Genomic DNA, 26,211 nt, shown 5'->3' with positions numbered 1-26,211 from the left:
CGTAGGCAGAGGCATCCCGGTTTTACTGGCCTATAGTCTGAATTAAGAAGCTACTCCAGACCTAACACTACATTTACACAAAGTACATTGTTAGGTAATCTAAGTTGTTTTTCTGGTTTTACGATAATTATGTTTTATCAGTTAGTTACAGTTATTCATGTAGCACTGTTACACACTACTAAACCCACTGCAATATGTTCCACTCCTGACAACATATGTTTGCCCTGGAATCCATGGCTGAGCTAAAAATCTTATAGTGGAATGTCAGGGGACTGGGTACGCCACAAAAGAGATCTATGTTGCTTGCCTTTATTAGAAATTCTAGCACGCAAATTCTGTTTCTCCAAGAGACACATCTTATCACCAACACTTCTCGAGTCCTAAAGAAGCCTTGGGTTCAGTGGGCCGCACATTCCTATCACACCTCTTCTTCAAGATGGGTGTCCCTGTTGATACACAAACAATTACACTGGGAGGTAAAAGACCTAGCCATTGATTCAGAAAGCAGATATGTCTTTGTTCATTCTCTTATTGACAATGTACAATACACTTTATTAGGCATTTATAATCCTCCTCCTTGGCTCTATGCAGGTTTTACATTTAGCAGCCACCTTTGCGGCTACTTACCCACATGCCAAGGTGCATGGGAGACTTAAATATGATGTTAGACTCTTCTTTAGACCACTTTTTAGATGCAGAAGACCCGACAGGTGTAGGGAGTCCCTCCTGATTCAACAGGTTCCTAACTAAATTTAGATAGTTTGACCTCTGGAGGGCTAAATATCCCAGAGATAGGGTGTACTCCTGCCACAGTGGTGGTCACAACTCTCTTAACCCGGATAGACTATAGGTTACACAACGGGATAGCGATGTTAAATCTTCACTCCATATTATACTTACCTAGTTGGATATCAGATCACTCGCCGATACTAGGTACTCTAATACGTAGCGCCTCCTCAATAATGTATAGAATGAATATACATCAGTTCTGGCTGAATCTGGGCTCAGCGGATGGGATCCCCTATCAACTGAACGAGTTTTTGAAAACACATGAAGATGATCAGGCCCTTGTGTGGAACATCTTAAAGGCGTTTCTCCGCGGGTCCTTACATTCCAGCATATCCTATATAAAAAAAGACACTAAACGCTCGGAGACGGAGCTGGAATCTCAGTGTACTACACTGGAGCAGCAATATATCCGCCACCCGACAGATGCTAACAGGACTGCTTGGCTCCAGACGGGCAGGCAATATCTAGCAATACTTAAGGACAAAGCAGATAGGAAACTGTTTTTTATGAAACAGTCAGCGTTTGAACTGGGTAATCAATCAGCTAAATTACTGGCTCAGCTAATCCGCTACGACTCGCACTCTTCAGCAATATTAGCAGTCAGGAACTCTGCAGGGCAAGAACTCTGCACTCAGGAAACAATTATCCACACTTTTACACAATTTCACCAAGATCTATATACAAACCGGATTCCAAAAAAGTTGGGACACTAAACAAATTGTGAATAAAAACTGAATGCAATGATGTGGAGATGGCAAATGTCAATATTTTATTTGTAATAGAACGTAGATGACAGATCAAACGTTTAATCCGAGTAAATGTATCATTTTAAAGGAAAAATACGTTGAATCAAAATTTCACGGTGTCAACAAATCCCCAAAAAGTTGGGACAAGTAGCAATAAGAGGCTGGAAAAAGTAAATTTGAGCATAACGAAGAGCTGGAAGACCAATTAACACTAATTAGGTCAATTGGCAACATGATTGGGTATAAAAAGAGCTTCTCAGAGTGGCAGTGTCTCTCAGAAGCTAAGATGGGTAGAGGATCACCAATTCCCCCAATGTTGCGCAGAAAGATAGTGGAGCAATATCAGAAAGGTGTTACCCAGCGAAAAATTGCAAAGACCCTGCATCTATCATCATCAACTGTGCATAACATCATCCGAAGATTCAGAGAATCTGGAACAATCTCTGTGCGTAAGGGTCAAGGCCGTAAAACCATACTGGATGCCCGTGATCTCCGGGCCCTTAAACGACACTGCACCACAAACAGGAATGCTACTGTAAAGGAAATCACAGAATGGGCTCAGGAATACTTCCAGAAACCATTGTCAGTGAACACAATCCACCGTGCCATCCGCCGTTGCCAGCTGAAACTCTACAGTGCAAAGAAGAAGCCATTTCTAAGCAAGATCCACAAGCTCAGGCATTTTCACTGGGCCAGGGATCATTTAAAATGGAGTGTGGCAAAATCGACTGTTCTGTGGTCAGACGAGTCACGATTCGAAGTTCTTTTTGGAAATCTGGGACGCCATGTCATCCGGACCAAAGAGGACAAGGACAACCCAAGTTGTTATCAACGCTCAGTTCAGAAGCCTGCATCTCTGATGGTATGGGGTTGCATGAGTGCGTGTGGCATGGGCAGCTTGCATGTCTGGAAAGGCACCATCAATGCAGAAAAATATATTCAGGTTCTAGAACAACATATGCTCCCATCCAGACGTCATCTCTTTCAGGTAAGACCCTGCATTTTTCAACAAGATAATGCCAGACCACATTCTGCATCAATCACAACATCATGGCTGCGTAGGAGAAGGATCCGGGTACTGAAATGGCCAGTCTGCAGTCCAGATCTTTCACCTATAGAGAACATTTGGTGCATCATAAAGAGGAAGGTGCAACAAAGAAGGCCCAAGACGATTGAACAGTTAGAGGCCTGTATTAGACAAGAATGGGAGAGCATTCCTATTTCTAAACTTGAGAAACTGGTCTCCTCGGTCCCCAGACGTCTGTTGAGTGTTGTAAGAAGAAGGGGAGATGCCACACAGTGGTGAAAATGGCCTTGTCCCAACTTTTTGGGGATTTGTTGACACAATGAAATTCTGATTCAACATATTTTTCCCTTAAAATGGTACATTTTCTCAGTTTAAACTTTTGTTCCGTGATTTATGTTCTATTCTGAATAAAATATTAGAAGTTGGCACCTCCACATCATTGCATTCAGTTTTTATTCACGATTTGTATAGTGTCCCAACTTTTTTGGAATCCGGTTTGTAGATCCAGCATAACAGCATCTGAAGCAGAGATAACCACATATTTAGAAGGCATATCCCTCCCTAAACTTACTATACCACAAAGTGACCAATTCGATCAACCAATTTGCCTGGAGGAAATAATACAAGCCATATCAGACCTTAATGATGGAAAATCCAGATGGGCTCCCCAAAGAAGTATATGCCAAATATGCGGAGGTGCTAGCCCCCAATTGCTATCCACCTTTTACTCAGCCTTGGAAATGGGGCACTTGCACAACTCATTTATGGAAGCCACTATAATACTTTTACTTAAACCTGATAAAGAACCCCTAGAATGCAGTTCCTATAGGCCCATAGCATTGCTAAATGTGGAGTACAAAATCCTGACCAGAATTCTGGCCACTCACCTCAATCAGGTAATTTTGTCACTGGTTCACCAAGACCAAACAGGTTTTATGCCAGGGAAGTCCACTACTAAGAACATCAGACAGGTTCAGGGGGTTACACAGGTGGACTATTCCCTAAATGCGGATTGGGCCCTGCCCTCATTAGATGCCACCAAGGCATTTGATTTTATAGAATGGGCTTATTTGCTTGGCTGCCTGCGGGGTTTTGGGTTTGGTCCACAGTTCCTCAGATGGATTACTATCCTGTATAACAGCCCGGTAAGCAGGTTACTGATTAATGGGGAATTATCAGAAAACGTTCCTCTTCACAGAGAAACTAGACAGGGCTCCCCCTTGTTACTAATCTTGTTTTCCTTGGCGGTTGAGACACTGGCAATTAGAGTGACAAGGAGCAACAACATAGCTGGAGTGCCCATGGGAGAGAGAGAGGTCCATATAGGACTATATGCTGATGATATGATCCTATACCTGTCCTCACCTGATACATCTCTTCGCAATGCAGTGGCTTTGATAGATGAATTTGGGGAGTTCTCGGGCCTAAGAATTAACTGGGAGAAATCAGTTTACATGCCCCTGGGCAAGGCAGACTGGACAGGTCCTTTCTATGTGGAACGGCTAAAGGTAGACACATTCAAGTACATAGGGCGAACGACATTCCCAGGCCCTGTCACTCAACATCTACCTTTTAACTGATCATATACGGAGCAAGCTTTAAAGCTGGAAGACATTGCCTATTTCAGTGGCAGGACATATAAACCTAATTAAAATGATTATACTCCCCAAGGCTCTTTACGCTTTTCAACACTCAGAGGTACCCATAACTAAATTGGTGTTCAAAGAAATGGATTCCCTGGCTAGAGTTTTTATTTGGGGTAGATCCCGCTCTAAACTTAGACTAGATACAATAAAACGCCCAAAAGCAGAGGGAGGTATGGCGCTACGGGACTATTATATATATTATCTATTAGGCCAGCTGAGGCTCATTAATACCTGGTATAAAACTGAAACCTGCCCACCTCGGAGTACTTTTTAAAACTTTACCTAAATTGCTATACACTATGGTCAATTTTGGAAATGCCCCCTAAATTCCAGAAACCACTGTTGCCGCTTCACAAATTGGCTCAATACAGGGAGTGCAGAATTATTAGGCAAGTTGAATTTTTGAGGATTAATTTTATTATTGAACAACAACCATGTTCTCAATGAACCCAAAAAACTCATTAATATCAAAGCTGAATATTTTTGGAAGTAGTTGTTAGTTTGTTTTTAGTTTTAGCTATTTTAGGGGGATATCTGTGTGTGCTGGTGACTATTACTGTGCATAATTATTAGGCAACTTAACAAAAAACAAATATATACCCATTTCAATTATTTATTTTTACCAGTGAAACCAATATAACATCTCAACATTCACAAATATACATTTCTGACATTCAAAAACAAAACAAAAACAAATCAGTGACCAATATAGCCACCTTTCTTTGCAAGGACACTCAAAAGCCTGCCATCCATGGATTCTGTCAGTGTTTTGATCTGTTCACTATCAACATTGCGTGCAGCAGCAACCACAGCCTCCCAGACACTGTTCAGAGAGGTGTACTGTTTTCCCTCCTTGTAAATCTCACATTTGATGATGGACCACAGGTTCTCAATGAGGTTCAGATCAGGTGAACAAGGAGGCCATGTCATTAGATTTTCTTCTTTTATACCCTTTCTTGCCAGCCACGCTGTGGAGTACTTGGACGCGTGTGATGGAGCATTGTCCTGCATGAAAATCATGTTTTTCTTGAAGGATGCAGACTTCTTCCTGTACCACTGCTTGAAGAAGGTGTCTTCCAGAAACTGGCAGTAGGACTGGGAGTTGAGCTTGACTCCATCCCCAACCCGAAAAGGCCCCACAAGCTCATCTTTGATGATACCAGCCCAAACCAGTACTCCACCTCCACCTTGCTGGCCTCTGAGTCGGACTGGAGCTCTCTGCCCTTTACCAATCCAGCCACGGGCCCATCCATCTGGCCCATCAAGACTCACTCTCATTTCATCAGTCCATAAAACCTTAGAAAAATCAGTCTTGAGATATTTCTTGGCCCAGTCTTGACGTTTCAGCTTGTGTGTCTTGTTCAGTGGTGGTCGTCTTTCAGCCTTTCTTACCTTGGCCATGTCTCTGAGTATTGCACACCTTGTGCTTTTGGGCACTCCAGTGATGTTGCAGCTCTGAAATATGGCCAAACTGGTGGCAAGTGGCATCTTGGCAGCTGCACGCTTGACTTTTCTCAGTTCATGGGCAGTTATTTTGCGCCTTGGTTTTTCCACACGCTTCTTGCGACCCTGTTGACTATTTTGAATGAAACGCTTGATTGTTTGATGATCACGCTTCAGAAGCTTTGCAATTTTAAGAGTGCTGCATCCCTCTGCAAGATATCTCACTATTTTTGACTTTTCTGAGCCTGTCAAGTCCTTCTTTTGACCCATTTTGCCAAAGGAAAGGAAGTTGCCTAATAATTATGCACACCTAATATAGGGTGTTGATGTCATTAGACCACACCCCTTCTCATTACAGAGATGCACATCACCTAATATGCTTAATTGGTAGTAGGCTTTCGAGCCTATACAGCTTGGAGTAAGACAACATGCATAAAGAGGATGATGTGGTCAAAATACTCATTTGCCTAATAATTCTGCACTCCCTGTAGTTCTGGAAAGAGGCTAAATTATTGTCCCAATTCACAGAGGTTGTCTCCGATATACCCCTGTGAGTCAACCAATTGTTGCCGCATATTCAGGTGGTTATGGGGGCAGACAAATCGGCAGGGATCAAAACCCTTGGAGATATTTATTATCAAGGAGTGTTAATGACGTTTGAGGCACTATCACAGAAATATAACATCCCCCGTACCCACTTCTTCTCATATTTACAACTCAGATCTGCCATACAGAGTAAATTCCTGAACACTAGCACCACGATCTCTAAATATTCACTCATAGGAGTCGTCAAAACCCAGGGCCCCAGAGGACTAGTATCAGTAATCTACTCACACTTAGTACATGCAAAGATCAGTACCAATCCCCTCACAGTAATAGACACATGGAAAAGACTGATACCCACACTTACAGAAGAATCCATAACGGTTTTATTGGAATCACATTTACAAGTATCATCAGCAGTCAATAACAAAATAATCCAGCTTTACATCATTCATCCAACATATCTCACACCAACTAGGCTATATAGAATGGGTAGGGCATCATTCACGGCATGTCCACGGTGTGGGGAACTGGAGGCGGACTTCTGGCACATGATGTGGAGATGCAGCCCGATTGCTACATTCTGGAAGGAGGTGACTGCCTTTCTTTCCAATTTTTTGCCAGTTCAGGTAGCTTGCACCCCTGAGGTTTGCCTTCTAGGAATACTGAATGAAGATAGCTGGGATCATTACATGACAACATTCTTGAGGGAGTCACTATTTATGGCACGTAAATGTATTGCTCTGAGATGGTAAAACCCCAATACACCGAACTTGTCCATGTGGAAATTTCAGATAAACCAGATCCTACCATATATAGTGTTGGTGTTTAACCTCTTCAGGAGACATGACGTACAGGTACTGCATGTTGTCCTGGTACTTAAGGACACATGACGTACCGGTACGTCATGTATATTTCCGATCAAATGTACCCTAAACTAGTACCAACAAAACTTCCACCCTATCCCGTAGTTTCTAAAATGGGGCCACTTTTTTGAAATTTCAAAAAAAACAGTCCAGCAAAATCTGCCTTCCAAAAACCGTATGGCATTCCTTTCCTTCTGCGCCCTGCCGTGTGCCCGTACAGTAGTTTACGACCACATATGAGATGTTTTTGTAAACTACAGAATCAGGGCCATAAATATTGAGTTTTGTTTGGCTGTTAACCCTTGCTTTGTAAAAGTAAAAAAAATATTAAAATGGAAAATCTGCCAAAAAAGTGAAATTTTGAAATTGTATCTCTATTTTCCATTAATTCTTGTGGAACACCTAAAGGGTTAACAAAGTTCGTAAAATCAGTTTTGAATACCTTGAGGGGTGTAGTTTCTAGAATAGGGTCATTTTTGGGTGGTTTCTATTATGTAAGCCTCGCAAAGTGACTTCAGACCTGAACTGGTTCCTAAAAATTGGGTTCTTGAAAATTTCAGAAAAATTTAAAGATTTGCTTTTACACTTCTAAGCCTTGTAACATCCCCAAAAAATAAAATATCATTCCCAAAATGATCCGAACATGAAGTAGACATATGGGGAATGTAAAGTAATAACTATTTTTGGAGGTATTACTACAGTAGGTGAACCCGATTTTGTGTCAATCTCGCTCTCTTTCTCGGCGAGATTGAGCACCTACGAGCCCCATCGCGGGAGCCAGCGCCGAGCTGGCTTGCCGCGATGGAGACAGAGCCGTCATAGAAGCGACGGGAGATCCGACTTGGATTCCCGCCAATTCTACACGTGTGCGGCGTTTGTTATGAATCCTGAGGGGGAAGTCCCCGCCGGATTTTAAATAAAAATCTGGCCTGGGTCCCCCCCTCAGGAGCATACCGGGCCCTTAGGTCTGTTATGGGTTGTAAGGAGAGCCCCCCCTACGCCGAAAAAAACGGCGTAGGGGGTCCCCCTACAATCCATACTAGACCCGTATCCAAAGCACGCTACCCGGCCAGCCAGGAAGGGAGTGGGGACGAGCGAGCGCCCCCCCCCCCCTCCTGAGCCGTACCAGGCTGCATGCCCTCAACATGGGGGGGTTGGGTGCTCTGGGGCAGGGGGCGCACTGCGGCCCCCCCACCACAGAGCACCCTGTCCCCATGTTGATGAGGACAGGGCCCCTTCCCGACAACCCTGGCCGTTGGTTGTCGGGGTATGCGGGCGGGAGGCTTATCGGAATCTGGGAGCCCCCTTTAATAAGGGGGCCCCCAGATACCGGCCCCCCACCCTAAGTGAATGAGTATGGGGTACATCGTACCCCTACCCATTCACCTGCAAGAAAAGTGGTAAAAACACAAATAAACCACACAGTGTATTAAAATATTTTATTTTTCTGCTCCGGAGGCCGCCCCCTGTCTTCTTTATTAGCTCTTTTACCAGGGGGGGGCTCTTCTTCTTCCGCTATCCCGACGGGTCTTCTCCGCTATCCGGGGGGTCTTCTCAACTCTCCGGGGTTCTCCTTCTGTCTTCTCCGCTATCCGGGGGGGTCTTCTCAACTCTCCGGGGTTCTCCTTCTGTCTTCTCCTTCTGTCTTGTTGACTCGGCGCACCCCGGTTCTTCGTCTCGCGAGACTCGGCGCACCCCGGTTCTTCGTCTCGCGAGACGAAGAACCGGGGTGCGCCGAGTCAACAAGACAGAAGGAGAAGACAGAAGGAGAACCCCGGAGAGTTGAGAAGACCCCCCCGGATAGCGGAGAAGACAGAAGGAGAACCCCGGAGAGTTGAGAAGACCCCCCCGGATAGCGGAGAAGACAGAAGGAGAACCCCGGAGAGTTGAGAAGACCCCCCGGATAGCGGAGAAGACCCGTCGGGATAGCGGAAGAAGAAGAGCCCCCCCTGGTAAAATAGCTAATAATGAAGACAGGGGGCGGCCTCCGGAGCAGAAAAATAAAATATTTTAATACACTGTGTGGTTTATTTGTGTTTTTACCACTTTTCTTGCAGGTGAATGGGTAGGGGTACGATGTACCCCATACTCATTCACTTAGGGTGGGGGGCCGGTATCTGGGGGCCCCCTTATTAAAGGGGGCTCCCAGATTCCGATAAGCCTCCCGCCCGCATACCCCGACAACCAACGGCCAGGGTTGTCGGGAAGGGGCCCTGTCCTCATCAACATGGGGACAGGGTGCTCTGAGGTGGGGGGGCCGCAGTGCGCCCCCTGCCCCAGAGCACCCAACCCCCCCATGTTGAGGGCATGCAGCCTGGTACGGCTCAGGAGGGGGGGGGGGGCGCTCGCTCGTCCCCACTCCCTTCCTGGCTGGCCGGGTAGCGTGCTTTGGATACGGGTCTGGTATGGATTGTAGGGGGACCCCCTACGCCGTTTTTTTCGGCGTAGGGGGGGCTCTCCTTACAACCCATAACAGACCTAAGGGCCCGGTATGCTCCTGAGGGGGGGACCCAGGCCGGATTTTTATTTAAAATCCGGCGGGGACTTCCCCCTCAGGATTCATAACAAACGCCGCACACGTGTAGAATTGGCGGGAATCCAAGTCGGATCTCCCGTCGCTTCTATGACGCGCTTGCTGGGATGTGCTGTCACTATTCCAGTGAGTGCGAGATCTCGGCACCATGTTGCCGAGTATCAGCGCGACGCTGTCGTGCTAAAAGCACAATCTCACAAACACCTACTGTATGTATTATAGAAGTAGAGAAATTGAAACTTGGAAATTTGCAATTTTTCTAAAAAAATTTGGTAAATTTAGTATTTTTTTTATAAATAAAAAATATTTTTTTGGACTTCATTTTACCAGTGTCATGAAGTACAATATGTGACAAAAAAAACTATCTCAGAGTGGCCTGGATAAGTCAAAGCGTTTTAAAGTTATCACCACTTAAAATGACACTGGTCAGATTTGCAAAAAATGGCCTGGTCCTTAAGGTGAAATAAGGCTGTGTTCTAAAGGGGTTAAACCCCGCAATAAACCTCAAAAATTTGACAAGGTCTGGGGCCTTTGGTGTGGGTCAGCCCACACTCTACTCACCCTCGAGACTGCGGCAAGCTTTGTCATCGGCTCGAGGATCCATGGCTCAGTCGGTTTAGTGGGGCCAACTGAGGTATTGTATAACGCAATTTCAACCAAGAAAAGAGTATTACACTCACCGGTAATCCGGTTTTCTGGAAGTCTCCATGACACCAAGTCCTGAGATTGACTTCCTTCTGATTGGACAGGAAAAACACAGAGAGGTTAAAACCCCTACCCCCTCCTCACATCACCAGTGTATTTTAACGAAGAACCCCAGGATGAAAGGATAATAGCTAATAGCAGAAAAAAAGGGTGGGATATATGTGGTGTCATGGAGACTTCCAGGAAACCAGATTACCGGTGAGTGTAATACTCTTTTCCCCAGTCGTCTCCAAGTCCTGAGACAATATCAAAGATACAATTAGGGGGGGACCACTGCAGACAGGACCTTACGTCCAAATCTTAGGTCATCATTAGCAGCTACATCTAGTCTGTAGTGTTTAGTGAAAGTATGAACTCTTTTCCATGTTGCTGCCCTGCAAATCTGTTGTAAGGAGGCTGAGGCTTTTTCCGCCCAGGAGGCAGCCATGCCTCTCGTAGAATGTGCCTTTAGGGAAGCAGGGACGTCTTTTCCCTGAGCTTTATATGCTTCGGAGATTGCCATCTTAATCCATCTGGAGATGGAACTTTTTGCCGCTTTCTTCCCTTTGTTAGGACCTGAAAATTGGACAAACAGATTTTTGTCTATTCTCCAAAGACTGGTAGCTTCCAGGTACTTTAAGACCGCTCTCCGGACATCTAATGTGTGGTAAGTGGTTTCCTGATCATTTTTCGGATCGTCACAGAACGAAGGGAGAACAATGTCCTGAGACCTATGGCAGGTCGAGACTACCTTGGGGAGGAAAGTCGGATCTAATTTGAAAATTAATTTGTCCTCAAATATTGCAAGGAATGGTTCTTGGATGGACAAGGCCTGCAGCTCACAGACCCTTCTGGCTGAGGTTATTGCCACCAAAAAAATAGTTTTAATGGTAAGCCATCTGGTGTGAATAGAGTCCAGAGGTTCGAATGGATCGGAGGTTAGACCCCCTATTACCGTATTAAGGTTCCATGGTGGCACCATGTTTCTAATCGTAGGTCTGATCCTATCTGCTGCCTTAAGGAATCTGGATATCCAGGGATGTTCCGTTAGCTTGGTATTATACAGTGCTCCTAAAGCCGATACCTGGACCCTAAGGGTATTGGGGGATAGACCTAAATCTAGCCCTTCTTGAAGAAAATCCAGGATTAGTGAGATGTTGGCTCTGAACTGGTTGAAGGAGGTTCCAGACCAATCAGCAAATTTCTTCCATATTTTTTGGTACTTGTCGTTGGTACTCTGCTTCCTGCTAAGGAGTAAGGTGTTCACTACTTTTTTTGATAAACCAAAGTTTAATAAGTTGGATTCTTCAGAATCCAGGCTGTTAACTTTAGTATTTTTAGGTCTGGGTGAGTAATGGGCCCCTGACTTAGAAGGTCCGGCCTCCGAGGTAGAAGGAGAGGAGCTTCCACGCTGAGGGCTTTCAAGAGGGAGAACCAACTTCTCTTGGGCCAGAAGGGGGTTATCAGGATTAGTGTACAATTTTCTTTTAGGAACTTCTGTAACACTCTGGGGATAAGCGGAAATGGGGGGAACGCGTAGACTAAGTTTGTTGTCCAACTCTGGTTGAAGGCGTCTACTGCCCGAGGATGATCCCTGGGGTTGAGGGAGAAGAACTGGTTTAGCTGATGATTTCTCCTGGATGCAAACAGGTCTATCGTAGGCCTGCCCCATTTCTTTGTGATTAAGTGGAAGGCTTCTGAAGCTAACATCCATTCCCCTGGGTCTAGTCTGTGCCGGCTTAGGTAATCGGCCTGAATGTTTAAAACTCCCTTCAGATGTACCGCTGAAAGAGATTGAATGTTGCCTTCTGCCCAGGAAAAGATTTTGTTTGCCAGGTTCTGTAGCAGGCGATGCCTTGTGCCTCCCTGGTGTTGGATGAAGGCCACGGCTGTAGCGTTGTCCGAGTAGACTAGGACGTGACGACCCTCTGCCAGCTGACTCGTGTGTTTCAGTGCTTCCCACACTGCCCTCAGCTCCTTGAAATTTGAGGATTGCTGACTCACGTAATTCCCCCATGTTCCCTGGTAGGAGTTCCCCTGGACGACCGCTCCCCAACCGTGGAGGCTGGCATCTGTTGTAATGACTAGAGGGAGATCTTGTGCCCAGAAAATCCAGTTTTCTAGGTTGGATTTGCTGAGCCACCAAGTTAGTGATTTTTTGGTCTCTGCATCTAAGAATATTTTCCTCTCTAGGGTTAATTGCGATCTGTTCCATTTGTCTAAGATGAACTTCTGGAGTGGTCTTAGATGGAACTGTGCCCAGGCTACTGCTGGAATGCAAGCAGACAGACTCCCTAACACCTTCATGGCCTGTCTTATTGAACAGAATTTCTCCTTCTTGAACTTCCTCTAAGCTGTTTAAAGTTTTACTATCTTTTGAGGTGGCAGAAAGGATCTTTGGGAGACTGTGTCTAAAGTTATGCCCAGAAAAACCTTCCGTTTGGATGGGATTAAATCCGATTTTCCCCAATTGATGAGCCAACCTAGGTTCTGTAGATGATCCAGGACTAACCCGAGATGGATTTCCATGGTCTCTATGTTGTCTGCCACTACCAGTAGGTCGTCCAGATAGGGGATCACACAAATTGCCTTTTCTCTCAAGGTTGTCAAGGCTTCCGCCATTATTTTGGTGAAAACCCTTGGGGCAGAAGAGATCCCGAAGGGGAGACACCTGAACTGGAAATGCTGAATGCTTCCCTCCAATTCTATCGCGAACCTTAGGAACTCCCTTGACGACCTGTGAATTGGGACATGATAATAGGCGTCGCTTAAATCTATTGTGGCCATCACTGCATCCTTCTTTAAGAGCTTCACTGCTGACTTCAGGGTCTCCATTTAGAATTTTTGATATCTTACATATTTGTTTAGATGTTTCAGATTTATAATTACCCTGGATTTCCCGTTTGGTTTCTTTATAATGAAGAGGCGGGAATAGAATCCCAGTCCTGTCTGATTTTTTTGAACGGGCTCTATGGCTGCCAAGGTTAATAGGTTTTTTATGTCGTTTTTTAAGGTCGTAGTTTGAGATGGGGGAAGGGTAGTGATCACATATTTCTGTGGAGGGGAAGAGAAAAGATCTATCAGATAACCCTCTTGTATAATACTTAAAATCCACCGGCTGTTTGTTACGTGCTCCCAAGATCTTAGAAAGGAGCTGAGTCTTCCCCCCACTGGTATGGCGTCATTGTTTGCTGTTGGATGAGGAGGCTTCAGCACGATTTGGGTTGAAGAGGAAACTTCTCCCCCTGCCTCCCTTCGCATAGCTTCACCTCCCAGTCTTCCCTTTATCTTTTTTATTCTCGGGCTGAAAAAATCGGTCACGAAAGGGCTGTCTTTTTTGTTTATATCTTTCCTCTGGAAAACCCCTTTTTTTATTTGTCGCGTTGTCTAGGATTTTGTCTAAATCTTCTCCGAAAACGTACTGACCGTGGAAGGGGAGTGCGATTAATTTATTTTTAGATGTGATATCTCCGGACCACGCTTTAAGCCATAGTGCCCTTCTCGCTGTATTTGAGAGAACAGCTGTACGGGCAGATAGTTTAACTGATTCGGCTGCTGCGTCTGCTAGAAAGGAGGTTGCCATCTTTAATAGAGGCAAGCTCTCTAGAATTTGATCCCGTGGTGTCTTATTGACCAGATGTATCTCCAGCTGGTCTAGCCAAAGGTTTAGTGTTCTGGCCACACATATAGAGGCGACGCCTGGTTTGAGAAGGGCCGCCGTAGTCTCCCAGGTCTTTCGCAAGAGACTCTCCGCTTTCCTGTCTAGAGGATCTTTCAACTGTGCTGAGTCCTCAAACGGTAGGGCCGTATGTTTTGCCACCTTGGCCACTGGCGCGTCTACTTTTGGAACGGTCTCCGAATTAATTTTTGGACACTATCAGGGACTGGAAAAACCGCCTTCTTCCTTTCACCTAGACCCCCAAAAATTCTTGTTGGGTAGACTTACAGTCAGGTCCATAAATATTGGGACATGGACACAATTCTAACATTTTTGGCTCTATACACCACCACAATGGATTTGAAATGAAACGGATAAGATGTGCTTTACCTGCAGACTGTCAGTTGTAATTTGAGGGTATTCACATCCAAATCAAGTGAACGGTGCAGGAATTACAATAGTCTGCATATGTGCCTCCCACTTGTTAAGGGACCAAAAGTAATGGGACAGAATAATAATCATAAACCAAACTTTCACTTTTTAAAACTTGGTTGCAAATCCTTTGCAGTCAATTACAGCCTGAAGTCTGGAACGCATAGACATCACCAGACGCTGGGTTTCATCCCTGGTGATGCTCTGCCAGGCCTCTACTGCAACTGTCTTCAGTTCCTGCTTCTTCTTGGGGCATTTTCCCTTCAGTTTTGTCTTCAGCAAGTGAAATGCATGCTCAATCGGATTCAGGTCCGGTGATTGACTCGGCCATTGCAGAACATTCCACTTATTTCCCTTAAAAAACTCTTTGGTTGCTTTTGCAGTTTGCTTTGGGTCATTGTCCATCTGCACTGTGAAGCGCCGTCCAATGAGTTCTGAAGCATTTGGCTGAATATGAGCAGATAATATTGCCTGAAACACTTCAGAATTCATCCTGCTGCTTTTGTCAGCAGTCACATCATCAATAAATACAAGAGAAGCAGTTCCATTGGCAGCCATACATGCCCACGCCATGACACTACCACCACCATGCTTCACTGATGAGGTGGTATGCTTAGGATCATGAGCAGCTCCTTTCCTTCTCCATACTCTTCTCTTCCCATCACTCTGGTACAAGCTGATCTTGGTCTCATCTGTCCATAGGATGTTGTCCCAGAACTGTGAAGGCTTTTTTAGATGTCGTTTGGCAAACTCTAATCAGGCCTTCCTGTTTTTGAGGCTCACCAATGGTTTACATCTTGTGGTGAACCCTCTGTATTCACTCTGGTGAAGTCTTCTCCTGATTGTTGACTTTGACACACATACACCTACCTCCTGGAGAGTGTTCTTGATCTGGCCAACTGTTGTGAAGGGGGTTTTCTTCACCAGGGAAAGAATTCTTCGGTCATCCACCACAGTTGTTTTCCGTGGTCTTCCGGGTCTTTTGGTGTTGCTGAGCTCACCGGTGCGTTCCTTCTTTTTAAGAATGTTCCAAACAGTTGTTTTGGCCAGGCCTAATGTTTTTGCTAGCTCTCTGATGGGTTTGTGGTGTTTTTTCAGCCTAATGATGGCTTGCTTCACTGATAGTGACAGCTCTTTGGATCTCATCTTGAGAGTTGACAGCAACAGATTCCAAATGCAGATAGCAGACTGGAAATGACCTCTGGACCTTTTATCTGCTCATTGTAATTGGGATAATGAGGGAATAACACACACCGGCCATGGAACAGCTGAGAAGCCAATTGTCCCATTACTTTTGGTCCCTTAACAAGTGGGAGGCACATATGCAAACTGCTGTAATTCCTGCACCGTTCACCTGATTTGGATGTAAATACCCTCAAATTAAAGCTGACAGTCTGCAGGTAAAGCACATCTTGTCCGTTTCATTTCAAATCCATTGTGGTGGTGTATAGAGCCAAAAATGTTAGAATTGTGTCCATGTCCCAATATTTATGGACCTGACTGTAGGAGCTTTAGGCATCTCCATCTGAATAGTGGCCCTGATAAGTTCATCAATATCTTCAGGATTGAACAGGAAGCGCTTATATTCACCCTCTTCGTCTGAAGATACCGGGTGTTTTTGCACAGATTTGGAGTCTGAGACCGCCAGCCCCTCAGAGTCGGAATCCAGGATAAGTGATTTAACACTACGGGAGTCCTGAGTGGGGGGAACTTTGGGGGGAGTAGGTTCTCTGGCAGTTAAGGCTAGCTGAACCTCTTCTTTTACCACTTTCCTAATGTCTTCAATTAAACTAGAAGACTCAGCCTTGATGACACTGGAGGTACATTCTTTACACAGGGGCTTGGATCCAGTGTTAGACAATCTTTTGCAGCAAATACCACATTTTCTAGTTTTTTTAGCTGCAGAAGCCGAATCCTTTTCTCCCTGAAATGGTAAGGGAGGAAAGGATGAGCAGACTGAACCGACCATACAAAGCATGTGCCTGAGAACAGGTTACTCACTGTCCCAGGGTTTGATGTAGGCTCGGTTCCAGAGCCCGGCGTGAGGGGGGTGCTCATCCTGACTCCAGACCGCTCCAGAGATGCTCCAAGTATGAGAGCCACGCTATGCAGGGCGCCGTTACACAGGTCCTGTGCATTTTTATAGCGTCCTCCTCGTGCCGGCTTCAGGACCTGGGGCGCATGTGGATGACGTCAGCGCGCTTAGCTCCGCCCCCGGCATCTGACGTCATTTGCCTGACGGCCGGAAGGGGCACATCACAGTGCCGATCCGCCGTGTTCCTCCTTCCCTCTGCATCAAGCCCTCCGGGACCGCCGCAGAGGGAATCTTCGCAGGGGCACTACATATGCGCCCGAGCCCAGGCCTAACCGAACGGAGGAGGGAGAGCTGCACTGCAGATCCGACCTCGGCCTGCAGATGAAAAATAACTTCAGGTGAGCCCAAACGAGCTCCGTGCACCTCTCCTGCTTCCTATCCTGATGGGACAGGAAAAACACTGGTGATGTGAGGAGGGGGTGGGGGTTTTAACCTCTCTGTGTTTTTCCTGTCCAATCAGAAGGAAGTCAATCTCAGGACTTGGTGTCATGGAGACGACTGGGGAAATATGGAATTCGTAACAGTGCAGTGGGAGATTGAAGAAATTGAGAACAAGGAATCCTTATCTTTGTTGTACTATGATATGTAACAGGAGTGTATGATGTCGATGTTATTTCTCTTCTGTTAATAAAAGAGTTTAAAAAAATAAACAATAGGCCATTTTCGGATGATATGTACACAGAACACCCTTAAAATGTCTCTTGATGTATGCTTCCGTATGACAGATATCTGCTGTCATACGTTTACAACACAATTGTGTACTTAACCACTTACCGCTACTGTAACGCCGAAAGGCGTCATCTCTGCGGCTCCCCCAGGCTACGCTAACGCCGATTGGCGTCATCTCGCGTGAGCCGAGATTTCCTGTGAACGCGCGCACTCAGGAGCGCGCGTTCACAGGAACGCATAGTGCACAAGTTCTTCTACAGCCTGCCGGCCGCGATCATTCGCTGGCAGGCTGTAGATTTTTGAATGGACGAATGAAAAGGTTATATCAGACGCTATTTTGAAAATAGCGTCTGATATAACTGCTGCCTGGTCCTCTAGTGGTCCCTTTCGCTTGGATCGACCACCAGAGGACACAGGCAGCTCAGTAAGTAGCACCAAATCACCACACTACACATTAGACATTACCCTGTCATTTATTTAACCCCTTATTTAGCACCTGATCGCCCATATTAGACTCCCTGATCACCCTGATCACCCCCTTGTCACCCCCCTGTCACTGATCACCCCCCCTGTAAGGGTCCCTTATCACTGCCAGTTAGTTAGCTACTTGCTAGGTAGTTTAGCGCCCACCGCACCGCACCGCAGTCACCGATTAGTCGCTGATTAGCGTCATCGCTGTCGCTAATCAGCACTAGTACTATATAGTATCTGTAAGTGATCAATACTGATCGCAATCAGATCTATATAAGTACATTAGGGTCACCTTAGGTTCTACAAAAAACGCAGTGTTCGCCCGATCAGGCCTGTTCTTGTGCCCACACTTGCGTTCAGTCCGCCCCACCGCAGTGACCGAATTTTTTTTTTCTGATCACTGCAAAAACACAGTAAAATCGCTGCGCCGCTATAAAGATCACTTTTGAGCTTTTTGGATCTTTATTAGCGGTCGCAGCTTTACTTCGCAAGCACTCCTTTTTACTAGGTAGGTTTGCTCTTTTTCCTGGGTAGTCTCAGAGGAATACCCCCTAAATTTAGTGAACCCAAAATGTCAAACAAGGGGTATTCCGCTGAAGAGGCCTACAGGATTCTGGCCCTGATGGATGAAAGCGATGGGGACGACTCACCCGCTGAATCCAGTGGTTCAGAATATGAACCTGTAGACAGCAGTGGCACTCTAACCGCTAGTGAGGATGACGAGGTAGAGGTCCCTGCTACGGCCAGACGTACCCGATCCCATGTCAGGGTTCTGCCTACCCTGCATGATGACCCTCATTTGCAGCAGAGTGGTGCTAGCGCTGATCTTGTTTATGGTGCGGCATACACCAGCAGCGCAGCACATCCTGGACCTTCTACCAGCACTGCCGTATTCCCTGGTGAAGTGGCGAGCACCAGAAGGGCAGTTCCAGCTGGTACGGTGGCACGTGCAGTAACTCCCCTGTCGCAGCCACCGCGTTCACAGGCCCGTAGAACCCTTAGTCTCCCAGAGGTGCTGGCAAATCCCAATTGGCACTCCCCTGCTTCCGCCGCACCCGTATTGCCCCCTTTCACCGCCCAGTCTGGAGTTCGCGTGGAGACGGCTCATTTAGGATCGGCCCTTCAGTTTTTTGAGCTGTTCTTCACCGCGGATCTCTATGACCTAGTTGTGGCAGAAACCAACCGCTACGCCACACAGTTTATTACCGCCAATCCGGAAAGCTTCTATGCCCAGCCTTTCCGGTGGAAACCAGTCACCGTTTCCGAGTTAAAAAATTTTTTGGGCCTTCTCCTCAGCATGGGTCTAACAAAAAAAAATGTATTGCGGTCATATTGGTCTAAAGACCCAATACATTACATGCCCATGTTCTCTGCTGCAATGTCTAGGGCACGTTTTGAGGCCATCATGCGCTTTATGCATTTTACGGACAATAGCACCTGTCATCCAAGAGGCCACCCTGCTTATGACCGGCTCCATAAAATTCGGCCCCTCATAGACCATTTGTCATCCAGATTTGCAGATGCGTATACCCCTAATCAAAACATCTGCATAGACGAGTCCCTAGTACATTTTACCGGGCGCCTTGGCATAAAACAGTACATCCCCAGCAAGCGCGCCCGTTATGGGGTCAAACTGTATAAGCTCTGTGAAAGGGCCACAGGCTATACATATCGTTTTAGGGTCTATGAGGGAAAAGACTCAAAACTGGAGCCGGTCGGATGTCCTGACTACCTGGGGAGCAGTGGCAAGATTGTTTGGGACTTGGTGTCACCCTTACTCCACAAGGGGTACCACTTATACGTGGACAATTTTTACTCAAGCGTGGCCCTCTTTCGGCACTTACATCTAGTCGGAATTCAATGCTGTGGCACCGCGCGACCTAGTCGCCGGGGCTTCCCCCAACGGCTCGTTAGTACCCGACTAGCACGGGGGGAGAGGGCTGCCTTGTGTGACCAAGAACTGCTCGCGGTGAAGTGGAGGGACAAGAGGGACGTTTACCTTCTGTCCACCATTCACGCAGACACGACTGTCCAAATTGAACGGGCAACTGGAGTCATTGTGAAACCCCTCTCTGTCCATGACTATAACCTTCACATGGGAGGGGTGGACTTCAATGACCAGATGTTGGCTCCCTATTTAGTTTCCCGACGCACCAGACGCTGGTATAAAAAGGTGTCTGTATATTTAATTCAATTGGCGATGTATAATAGTTTTGTTCTCTACAGTAAGGCTGGGAGAACGGGATCCTTCCTAAAATTCCAGGAAGAGATCATTTCGGAACTCCTGTATCCAGGAGGGTCCGTGCCCCAAGGCCCTGATGTAGTGAGCCGGCTACATGGCAGACACTTCCCGTCTGTCTATCCTGGTACCCCAACTCAACGTTCCCCAAGAAAAAGATGTCGTGTCTGCAGCAGGGCTGGAATAAGGCGTGACACCACCGTTTTTTGTCCTGACTGTCCTGACCAGCCTGCCCTATGCATAGGGGAGTGTTTCCGCAAGTTCCACACTCAGGTACACTATTAGTGTAGGGATCGCGTGACACAGGACAGGCACACAGGGCTATTAGGGCCCTTTCACACAGAGCTGCCACAAACCTCTCCTTTCACCTGGGACAAAGTGCATAATGTACTTCGCCACATCTCTGGGCGATTTGCGCTTTGCACATTGTCCCATGGGGAAGGAGAGGTTTGTCCTATAAAGGTAACAAAACAAAAAAAAAATCACCGGTAAGCAAAAAAGTTATTGTTCTGTTTCAAAAGTTTATAAAAGTTAATGTTCTCTAAAGTTAATGTTAATAAATTTATTGCGTTGCGGCCTGTTTTTTTTTTTTTTTTTTTTTTTACCTTCTAGGTGGACCAAGCGATCGACTAGCTGCAGCACTGATGTGCATTCTGACAGAAGCATTGCGCTGCTGTCAGATTACACGCAAGTCGGTGTATGCGGCGCTGCAAGACGAGATTTCTCCTCTGCAGTAAAAGATACGTTTGCCGAGGCATATGAGCTGAGGAGGTGGCGGTGTTCATATACTTTGGCAAACACTTTGTATATATAAAAAAAATTAAAAAATCCCGGCAATGATTTATTCATCCACATCGATTGATGTGAATGGATAAATCTGGTTTGCCAGGGCATACGAGCTAAGTGGGTATGGATGTTGGGCGGAGCTCCTATGTCCTGGCAGACGCCTTTCCCCTCCTTTTTCTTTTTTTGGCAGAGATTTTTCCATCCACATTGATCGATGCGAATGAAGAAATCTGTGCCGTTCATTTTTTCTTTCAGCCCAGAGGCTGAACGGAAAAAAAAAATCTCATTACCCGTATGCTCAATATAAGGAGAATAGCAGAAACTCCTAATGCTGGCCATACATGTAATGATTGTGGAGACCCTCAAATGCCAGGGCAGTACAAACACCCCACAAATGACCCCATTTTGAAAAGAAGACACCCCAAGGTATTCGCTGAGGGGCATATTGAGTCCAGGAAAGATTGAAATTTTTGTCCCAAGTTAGCGGAAAGGGAGACTTTGTGAGAAAAAACGAAAAAAATCAATTTCCGCTAACTTGTGCCAAAAAAAAAAAAATTCTTTGAACTCACCATGCCCCTCATTGAATACCTTGGGGTGTCTTCTTTCCAAAATGGGGTCACATGTGGGGTATTTATACTGCCCTGGCATTTTAGGGGCCGTAAAGCGTGAGAAGAAGTCTGGGATCCAAATGTCTAAAAATGCCCTCCTAAAAGGAATGTGGGCCCCTTTGCGCATCTAGGCTGCAAAAAAGTGTCACACATGGGGTATCTCCGTACTCAGGAGAAGTTGGGGAATGTGTTTTGGGGTGTCATTTTACATATACCCATGCTGGGTGAGAGAAATATCTTGGCAAAAGACAACTTTGTATAAAAAAATGGGAAAAGTTGTCTTTTGCCAAGATATTTCTCTCACCCAGCATGGGTATATGTAAAATGACACCCCAAAACACATTCCCCAACTTCTCCTGAGAATGGAGATACCACATGTGTGACACTTTTTTGCAGCCTAGGTGGGCAAAGGTGCCCACATTCCAAAGAGCTCCTTTCGGATTTCACAGGTCATTTACCTACTTACCACACATTAGGGCCCCTGGAAAATGCCAGGGCAGTATAACTACCCCACAAGCGACCCCATTTTGGAAAGAAGACAACCCAAGGTATTCCGTGAGGGGCATGGCGAGTTCCTAGAATTTTTTTTTTTGTCACAAGTTAGTGGAAAATGATGATTTTTTTTTTTTTTTTTTTTTTTTTCATACAAAGTCTCATATTCCACTAACTTGTGACAAAAAATAAAAACTTCCATGAACTCACTATGCCCATCACGAAATACCTTGGGGTGTCTTCTTTCCAAAATGGGGTCACTTGTAGGGTAGTTATACTGCCCTGGCATTCTAGGGGCCCAAATGTGTGGTAACAAGTTTGAAATCAAAATGTGTAAAAAATGCCCTGTGAAATCCGAAAGGTGCTCTTTGGAATGTGGGCCCCTTTGCCCACCTAGGCTGCAAAAAAGTGTCACACATCTGGTATCTCCGTACTCGGGAGAAGTTGGGGAATGTGTTTTGGGGTGTCATTTTACATATACCCATGCTGGGTGAGAGAAATATCTTGGCAAAAGACAACTTTTCCCATTTTTTTATACAAAGTTGGCATTTGGCCAAGATATTTCTCTCACCCAGCATGGGTATATGTAAAATGACACCCCAAAACACATTCCCCACCTTCTCCTGAGTACGGAGATACCAGATGTGTGACACTTTTTTGCAACCTAGGTGGGCAAAGGGGCCCATATTCCAAAGAGCACCTTTCGGATTTCACTGGTCATTTTTTACAGAATTTGATTTCAAACTCCTTACCACACATTTGGGCCCCTAGAATGCCAGGGCAGTATAACTACCCCACAAGTGACCCCATTTTGGAAAGAAGACACCCCAAGGTATTCCGTGAGGGGCATGGCGAGTTCCTAGAATTTTTTATTTTTTGTCACAAGTTAGTGGAAAATGATGATTTTTTATTTTTTATTTTTTTTCATACAAAGTCTCATATTCCACTAACTTGTGACAAAAAATAAAAACTTCCATGAACTCACTATGCCCATCAGCAAATACCTTGGGGTCTCTTCTTTCCAAAATGGGGTCACTTTTGGGGTAGTTATACTGCCCTGGCATTCTAGGGGCCCAAATGTGTGGTAAGGAGTTTGAAATCAAATTCAGTAAAAAATGACGAGTGAAATCCGAAAGGTGCTCTTTGGAATATGGGCCCCTTTGCCCACCTAGGCTGCAAAAAAGTGTCACACATCTGGTATCTCTGTATTCAGGAGAAGTTGAGGAATGTGTTTTGGGGTGTCTTTTTACATATACCCATGCTGGGTGAGATAAATATCTTGGTCAAATGCCAACTTTGTATAAAAAAATGGGAAAAGTTGTCTTTTGCCAAGATATTTCTCTCACCCAGCATGGGTATATGTAAAATGACACCCCAAAACACATTCCCCACCTTCTCCTGAGTACGGAGATACCAGATGTGTGACACTTTTTTGCAGCCTAGGTGGGCAAAGGGGCCCATATTCCAAAGAGCACCTTTCGGATTTCACAGGTCATTTTTTACAGAATTTGATTTCAAACTCCTTACCACACATTTGGGCCCCTAGAATGCCAGGGCAGTATAACTACCCCACAAGTGACCCCATTTTGGAAAGAAGAGACCCCAAGGTATTTCGTGATGGGCATAGTGAGTTCATAGAACTTTTTATTTTTTGTCACAAGTTAGTGGAATATGAGACTTTGTAAGAAAAAAAAAGAAAAAAAAAAAATCATCATTTTCCACTAACTTGTGACAAAAAATAAAAAATTCTAGGAACTCGCCATGCCCCTCATGGAATACCTTGGGGTGTCTTCTTTCCAAAATGGGGTCACTTGTGGGGAAGTTATACTGCCCTGGCATTCTAGGGGCCCAAATGTGTGGTAACAAGTTTGAAATCAAAATGTGTAAAAAATGCCCTGTGAAATCCGAAAGGTGCTCTTTGGAATGTGGGCCCCTTTGCCCACCTAGGCTGCAAAAAAGTGTCACACATGTGGTATCTCCGTACTCGGGAGAAGTTGGGGAATGTGTTTTGGGGTGTCATTTTACATATACCCATGCTGGGTGAGAGAAATATCTTGGCAAAAGACAACTTTTCCCATTTTTTTATACAAAGTTGGCATTTGGCCAAGATATTTCTCTCACCCAGCATGGGTATATGTAAAATGACACCCCAAAACACATTCCCCAACTTCTCCTGAGTACGGAGATACCAGATGTGTGACACTTTTTTGCAGCCTAGGTGGGCAAAGGGGCCCATATTCCAAAGAGCACCTTTCGGATTTCACTGGTCAGTTTTTACAGAATTTGATTTCAAACTCCTTACCACACATTTGGGCCCCTAGAATGCCAGGGCAGTATAACTACCCCACAAGTGACCCCATTTTGGAAAGAAGACACCCCAAGGTATTCCGTGAGGGGCATGGCGAGTTCATGGAAGTTTTTATTTTTTGTCACAAGTTAGTGGAATATGAGACTTTGTAAGAAAAAAAAAAAAAAAAAAAAAATCATCATTTTCCGCTAACTTGTGACAAAAAAAAAAAAGTTCTATGAACTCACTATGCCCATCAGCGAATACCTTAGGGTGTGTACTTTCCGAAATGGGGTCATTTGTGGGGTGTTTGTACTGTCTGGCCATTGTAGAACCTCAGGAAACATGACAGGTGCTCAGAAAGTCAGAGCTGCTTCAAAAAGCGGAAATTCACATTTTTGTACCATAGTTTGTAAACGCTATAACTTTTACGCAAACCATTTTTTTTTTACCCAAACATTTTTTTTTTATCAAAGACATGTAGAACAAAAAATTTAGAGCGAAATTTACATATGGATGTCGTCTTTTTTGCAAAATTTTACAACTGAAAGTGAAAAATGTCATTTTTTTGCAAAAAAATCGTTAAATTTCGATTAATAACAAAAAAAGTAAAAATGTCAGCAGCAATGAAATACCACCAAATGAAAGCTCTATTAGTGAGAAGAAAAGGAGGTAAAATTCATTTGGGTGGTAAGTTGCATGACCGAGCAATAAACCGCTAAAGTTGTGGAGTGCCGATTTGTAAAAAAGGGCCTGGTCTTTAGGGGGGTATAAACCTGTGGTCCTTAAGTGGTTAAAAGTCATGCAAATGTTATATAGCTGCTTTTATGCATTGCCTGGATATCCCATTTTAAATTGTCCCTTAGAGAGAGTGAAAAGAAACGCAAGAACAAAGTAGAAAAACAAAGGTAAGAAAGAGGCAGGAACGCTAAAGAGGCCCTGGTCTAGTTACTAAAAGATAGCAAATGTATTTGTTTTCCAGTACAACGTATGCAATGGACATCTTTCAGAATAGAAAAATGTGCCTGTGTCCTCCTGGGCAAGGTCTAAATGTAGTCTCCTAGTGTATGTAAATCGGAGAGATAGGGTTTTAACATTTTTTTAATTAAATAATAAAATATTCATGTTGCTTGAAAAAATACACTTAGTGCATTTTGTAATTAACAAATCTAAGCCATTTATATTAGCAGAGTGAAAGTGTGGAGTGAACACTGTGCATGCAATATTACTGTAGAAAACAGTCTCGGATGCTATGAGAAATCGTGTGATTTTTCTCACTTTATCTCTCACTATGTGAAATAAGCAGCATGGCGGAGAATAGGTCTGATTTATCAGTAGTCTTAGAATGCCGCCACGCTACATTACATTATTTTCTTGGCATTTTGGGCTTGCAAAAAATGCTGCAAAATTCATGTACAAGCATTTTTTGTGATGGCATTATTTAGTCTCACAATGTTTTACTTGCTGCTTTTTCCAGATACCTAGAGTATGCTGCAATTTTTTTTAAAAAAGGGCCAGGAAAAAAGGGCCAGGAAACTTTCTTAAAGCACCAGTACTGAAAATACATTGTTTTTAGAGTGTTTTATTATTTCCTATTGGCCAACGTTTGGTATCTGACAATAGCATTTTTGCACCAAACAAAAGATAGGTCCTCAGGATAGGTCATCAACATCAGATCGGCAGGGGTCTGACATCCGGCACCCCCGCCGATCAGCTGTACGAAGGGAAGGTGTGCGCAGTGCGTGCCGTCTTCTTTTCGCTGCTGCTATGTCTATGGTGATCAGGAAGAGAGAAGGGAGCTCCTTCCCTTCATACAGCTGGTCAGTGGGGGTGCCGGGTGTCGGACCCCTGCCGATCTGATATTGATGACCTATCCTGAGGATAGGTCATCCATATTAAAAGCCCGGAGAACCCCTTTAACTTATTGCACAGTTCTTGCTGTGACCCTCATTAGGAGCATGGACATGATACAATTCTGGCTATTTGCAGCTGCCAAGGGAGGAAGCTTTAGAGCTTGTACTGTGAATTGTGTGCCAACTCCATTTGTATGTTTTTGGCAAGGGTTTTCATACAAGTCACTGGGGCTATTCACACATTCGTTTTTTCACTGATCCATGTGCCCAATCTAAGAATCATAGAAGTGCATGTCCTATGTCCACTTTTGTGGATTGCCCATTGGAGTATAGAAGTGAGAAGA

At 45.0% G+C, this 26,211-nt stretch overlaps 1 protein-coding gene across 1 annotated transcript in view; it reads left to right on the top strand.

The window, feature by feature from the left end:
* The window catches only part of NKAIN3 (sodium/potassium transporting ATPase interacting 3), a 703,104-nt gene that overhangs the window by 511,976 nt on the left and 164,917 nt on the right, over nt 1–26,211 (top strand). The gene's annotated exons all lie outside the window — the stretch shown is intronic.

This window comes from Bufo bufo, chromosome 5, assembly GCF_905171765.1.
Source record: "Bufo bufo chromosome 5, aBufBuf1.1, whole genome shotgun sequence".
In the NCBI taxonomy this organism is placed as follows: Eukaryota; Metazoa; Chordata; class Amphibia; order Anura; family Bufonidae; genus Bufo; species Bufo bufo.
Note: the sequence above shows the minus strand (reverse complement) of the source record. Positions and strands in the feature narration are given on the sequence as shown.